The sequence below is a fragment of the Myotis davidii genome, unplaced genomic scaffold (assembly GCF_000327345.1).
Source record: "Myotis davidii unplaced genomic scaffold, ASM32734v1 scaffold1113, whole genome shotgun sequence".
NCBI lineage: Eukaryota > Metazoa > Chordata > Mammalia > Chiroptera > Vespertilionidae > Myotis > Myotis davidii.
Genome location: NW_006284942.1, coordinates 337783 through 343934, shown reverse-complemented (window position 1 = coordinate 343934; position 6152 = coordinate 337783). Strand labels below are relative to the sequence as shown.

The 6152-nt window shown below is 46.8% G+C and overlaps 1 pseudogene; it reads left to right on the top strand.

The window, feature by feature from the left end:
- The first annotated feature begins 641 nt into the window (after positions 1 to 641).
- On the top strand, positions 642 to 2760 carry LOC102755513 (annotated as a pseudogene).
- The last annotated feature ends 3392 nt before the right edge of the window (positions 2761 to 6152 follow it).

Here is a 6152-nt window from a genome sequence, read left to right as displayed (position 1 = left end):
GGGACATGCTACCAGATACCCTCCCTTTCCCCTACGGTGGCCACTTAAGGCCCTTCAGGCCCAAGCCCAGAGCCAGCCTTGAGGAAGGGTGAGGAGGCCAAAACCAGGCTCCTGAACCCTGAGATGGGACAGGAGGGCCCAGGCTTTGTGACTCCTCATTCCCAAGGGAGCAGCTGTTGACACATCTTTGGACTCAAGCCTAGTGCCTTGAGAAAAACAATGCGAAGGAAGGTGAATTCAAATGGAAGAGGCATTAAAATATGAGTCAGACAGTGTCTCAGAGTTCACACTGCTTAAAAGAAAACGTTATGATTTTTTTTTTTTTTTTAACAACCCACATCCCGTCACATCCGGTGTCCAGGCCTGGGCAGCCACACTCAGGGAAATCCTGTAGCTCCCGAGCTCACGTGCTGCTGCCCTGCCACACCCCTGCAGGAAAGGGCCCCGCTAGACCAGTTCCTGCCCCCACTGAGCCACCTGCCCCAGAAGTGAGCTGTGCCTTCCCCTGTGGTGGGAGGCGTGGGCTACTCTGGGGACGAGAAGCGTCATGGAAGCGGAGGACCGCCAGGGGAGCTGACCTGCCCATCTGTCTGGATTGTGGATTTTGAGGCCTGTTGCCCCAAGGATTCAGTGTCCAGCGCATGCAGTCACAAAGTCTGCTGTGGCTGCCTGTGCCCCAGCTGGGCACCCTGAGTGCCAGCAGCCTTCGCCTCCCACCACACTGCAGCCCAACTGTCCCTGCCCTGGCTGATGGAGAAGATGCAGTGCCCCACCAGGGCCTGTGCAGCTGCCACTAGGAGCCCCTGCTTCTCTTCTGCGAGGAAAACCAGGGGGCATGTGCTTGGTGTGTAGCAAGTCCCAGGAGCACCAGTCCCACTCCATGGTGCCCATCGACGACGAGGCCTTCGAGAGCTATGGGGAAAACTTAGTGTCATCTAACGGCCAAGATAAAGAAAGCCATGCATTTATGGGACATGGGAGTAAAGGGTACTACTAGTGGAAGAACGAGACAGAAAATCAGACTGAGACTCAGTGCAGAGGTTGCAAAGCTACACCACTTCCTGGCTGAAGAAGAGGAGCTGTTTCCTCAGAGGTTCAGCAAAGAAGAAGAAACAAAGAAGAAACAGACTGAGAACACATTAAAGCTCCATCAAATAATCACTTCCTTGAAGAAGCTCATCTTGGAAGTTGGGGAGATGAGCCAGAGCCCCATCCTGGAGTTGCTTTGGAATCCAAAAGAGCTTTTGACCAGGAGTGAGAACCGGGACAGAAACTATTCCCTTGAAGTTCTGAAGGTGAAGACTGTGTGCCATGATGATGAAGGAAATGCTGAAGTGATTCCAAGTGGCTATCAGTTTAGCTGAAGACACAGCTCATCCTAACTTGTCTTCTCCCAGGAAGGGAGGTATGTGAAAAATGGAGCGTCAGCCAGTTCTTGGCCATTATTTTCTACAGCCTGGAACTACTTTACTGGATGAATCCTCAGCAGACGACACACTCCATGGAGAGATCTCAACACCCTATTTTGGGGAAAAACTTTTTCACTTAAGGGAAGTATTACTGGGAAGTTGAGAACCAAGATAGCCTGGAGATGGCTGTGGGGTCTGTCCAGAAGACATCATAGAGATTGTTGGTAGTTCACAAATGTCCCCCAGGTGGGCATCTGGGCTATTTGCTGGAGTCCTGCTGGCTATTGGCCCCTAACAAGCTTCTCTGTAAGTCCCACCAGGTCAGAGCCAGCTCTTCACAGGGGTAGGAGTTTTCCTGATCATGGGGCTAAGGGTATCTCATTCTACAGTGCTGTGGATGGAGTGCCCCTACACACTTTTTCTTATCTTTTGTCTCATGTCTCTGGCTGTTTTTATTGTTGTTGTTGAGCCCATTAGCATCTTTAGTCTTGCCACTAGTGACTGGTGGGAAATGAGGCTATTCTTTCCTACCCAAGAACTCCCCTCCCCCCATCCTGTATCCTAGCCCAGGGACATCCCTTTCTTGGCCCTGTTCTCTCACTTCATACATTGTGACCCTTGGTAGTACATCAGTATATCCCCTCAGACTCCAATTTCCTGTTTTGTTCAACTCCCTTTATGTCTTGTGCATAGATAGATATGGCAGACCCTGTTAGTAGCTTTTCTAGTAGCCACCTGCCTCCACTTCTCTGCTTCTCTTCTGGTTGTTTCTAATTGAACTGTTTGGTATATGCCTTCCATGTGCTTCAGGAGAAGTAGTCCCATGTGAGGTAGGAAGGGAAATTTCCAAGGTGGGAAAACTTTCCGGGGAATGATTTTGTAACTTCTAAAAAGAGGTAGTTGTAAAGGCATAACCCCTTTCTGATGTTAGCAGCTGTGTTGGAACTGAGGAGAATACAGTAACAGCGGAAAGGAATAAGAAACACGGTCTTTGTTGGCATCGTCAAACTTGTAATTTCCCTAATCCCAAACTTCTCATTATCTAAGATTATTGCTCCCTTTTTGCATAAGGCAATTTTAGTCACATTTTGGCTACTTGAAGTCTGAGTATCCTAAGGCTCATAGCATGGATAACCCAGAGTTTACGCTTATCTCACTTTTTCTGAAAGTTGACAAACTTGTAGAATCCCAATTCAATCCAGTCACGTAACTCTTCCCAGTAAGTACTGATATCCCTCACTTTTGTGGATCAGAAAACTGACACAGTCTTCCCTCACACTGCCCAAGCTATTATTACTCTTCATCACCTGACCAGGTCTCAGCCTTCAAATGTTCATTATGTTATCCATTTATGAAATCCATATATTGTTTATGCAAATTTATTAATATATTGAAAACTTTGAAAAACACTTACGTACTTACACTGGGCTAGCCTCTTCACATACTGCTTTCATATGACTCTTGTAACAGCTCAGTGAGATGGAAATTAAAATCCTATTTTTACAAGCGAGGCGAAAAAAAAACTTCAGAGTGACTCACTCATTATTGCTTAGCTGGCAAATGGGAGCGTTGGGACTAAAATCATATCTGTTTGAGATGAAAGCCTACACTTTTTTGTACTCGACATTTATTTGTAAGCATTGACTCAATGCAGATTGTGGGTCTGCATCATCTTTGTTTCTTATTTTCTTACATGTTTTTATCCTATAGACGTGTTTTTCTCACTTCACCTTTTCACTCGCGATTGGGTGCACTCAAGAGGATTGCGAAAATTGCTAGATATTTTTAAAATAATAACTGTTTTGTCATAAAAGTTGTGTACTTATTGTAGGAAATTTGGAATGTACAAAGGCTGTAAAGAAAATTAAAGTCATTAATTATAAAAACAAAGATTTTTTTTTTCCTTGTTCTGAAGCTATTCTTCTTCACACAATATTGGCAGCAGCCTGAGGAAGGCGGCGAGTGCTTTCTCCCTGAGCTTCCTGTCGCATTGAGCACAAGGGGGAGAGGAAAACAAAACACAGCCCAGGCTTCCCCTCGTCCTTGGAGCTCACTTGGGACCCGCTTTCTCTCCTGAAGGATGCACAGCCCCACCCTCCCATAACACACCTATTTGGATAACAGCATCACCCCCATCCCAGTATAATGATGCTTTACTCATGAGCAAAGAGACTTCTGGGCCCTTCATGCTCCAAACATCTAAATTAGAAATTGACTCCCCCAACCCCATTCTCATGGGGTTTGGTGGACGGACTGTCCTGTCCCTTCTGAGATGAAACTTCAGGTATAATCATCCTAGACACACATCTTGGTTTAAATCTGTTGTGGGATGTGGGTTCCCAAGGGTCTGCTCCTTAACTCCATCTCTCCCCACTGAGCTTGTTCATTTAGATCTGTAGGTGGTGGCTCTAGGCTTGGCCCTGACTTGTCACTGTCCTCTGAAGGCCCAATTTGGCAAGATTTGAGGGTGGGGGCTCAGGAAAGGGCAAGAGGACTCAGAAACCACAAGTTCACCCAGAACAAAGAGGGATCAAGCAACTAGTGTATTGTGAGCTGTCAGGGAAAGAATCAAGCCCTGCATGGGGATAAAAACCCAGCCGGCCTCTCTCTGAACTGGATGGCCATATTGGAATTATAGGGACTAGGCCTTAACAAAAGCCATGAAGGAAAGGATCACCTTTGTTCCAAGTCTCTAGAGAGCCGAGCTGGGATCATGGACAGGCAAAATGAAGACATAGGATCAGCCTGACATGAAGAAATTATCTCATGTTAACGATTCAACAAAGCCCAGCTATGGCACAATGCTGGGGTCCCCACTCCCAAGAACCCCATGGCCACTAACGAGATTGCTGAGAGAGAAGGTCCGTGTAGGGGTGTAGGTGGGACTGGCCTAGTGAGCCCCAATCCTGGCCTGGCAGACAGATCATCTGCACTAGCAGCAAGCACTCTATCATACATATTTGCAGTCCAGCAGTTGGTATCCACCAGGCTAGGCAGCCTGTTAGAACCATTCCAAGTAGATACTGATTGATGGTGTTTGGGATCCGTTCTGCCTATGAAGGTGATACAGCTTTCTCAGGCTCAGCTCCAGGAAAACTTCAAAGGAAGCCACAGCTCGAACAGGTGAAGGAAAGCCCATGAACACATCAGTCTTCCATGCTGAGCTTCTCCCCGAGAACCTGAACCTACCGAGAGGCCCACACACTTGTGGGTAAGAATGCCAGTGTGTGGGAGGCTGCAGGGGACAGAGCGAGGTGCCAAGGATGGGGCACACACAAGGCTGACACGATGTCTACGAATACATTAGTCAGTCACAGTGACAGTGCTACACCAAACAGCCAGTCTTCTAAAGAAGCTTATGTAATAGCTAAGCACAGGGAAATGGGAGTCGAATTACATATACTGTTTCTCCGGGTTTTTTTGGGAATGTGGTCCACTCCCTCCCTTTGCAGGGAGACAAATACTCCCTTTGCAGCTGGAGGGATCATTTTCCAAAGGAGGCCACCCACCCTCCTGGGTTACACATTTAGTAAATGGGACAGTCACTCACATTGGCTAAGCCTGCGATCTGTAAGTGGTGGCCCTAGGCCTGTCTCCTCCGTCTCCCTCTCTGAGCATGACATCCTTGGCCCAACTTTGGTGTGCTGTGCCAGCTCTTAGTTTGTTTTGGCTACTTGGAGCACTGTGAGGGCATGGGTTATGAGGCCATGTGTGATAACAGGAGGAATGAGCATTTGATTGATTGGAACTGCCTACCACAGATAAAGGAATGGGAAGTGGCTGTGTGCACTCTATTCTACATCATGCTTACCTAAACTTGGATTTCAATACTTGCCTTTGCCCATTGTTCACAATCCTTTAGTCTTAAACACAAACATCTAGAAAGTTATTAGAGTGAGTGGAAGGACCCCTCAAATCCTAGTATATCAGCCAAACAACAACCCAAAATCGTCATGGCCTCAATGGTAGATGTAGATTCAAGAATAGCTTAGGTTCTAATAGGAATTTCTCCAGTAACTTGCACTAGGGGGTAGAATGAAGAATTGTAGTCCATCCCCTTGAGTTAATTAGATCCAGGTTCTAAGGAGCTGCCATCTTTACTTGAGCCAACTCAAGCAAAGGAAGGCAGCCCCTGCAGCTGACTGCCACCTCTCCCAACTGTCCCTGGGGAGTAGGGAGATAAGCCTTCTGGATGGGGTCCACTCTTGAAGGGCGAGGGACAAAGGCGCTACAACCAGCTGCGGATCACTGTCTTGTCCTTTCCAAGCATCTTGGACCCCACACCATTGCCAACATAAAGGTACCCCTAGCAAGCTATCTCTTCCCCTTTAGCCAGGGGTGTTCTTAGCCAATTAGGGAGTAACTGGGATGGGAATTTTAAAAAGCTTTTCATATTGTTTGTTCACTGATGTTTATAGATTAATTCCAATGGAACAAGGACAATAAAAAGCACAGAATTAGACTCAAAGGAGACCGTCCTCCACTAGAGGAAGAAAGAATGAGGAGGGGAAGAATTAGAACAATGCAGAGAATGGATACCAATTAACTGCACAGCCAGTAAGTGGTGGAGCTGGGATTTGAACCCAGGTCTGCTTAATCCCAAAACCCACGTACATAAAAAAAAGAGAAGGAACTAGGAATCTCACACACACACACACACACACACACACACACACACACAACACATTAGTGCTTTAAAAGATCTGCTCCATGAAATGCAAGGAGATTTCAGAAAATCTACAA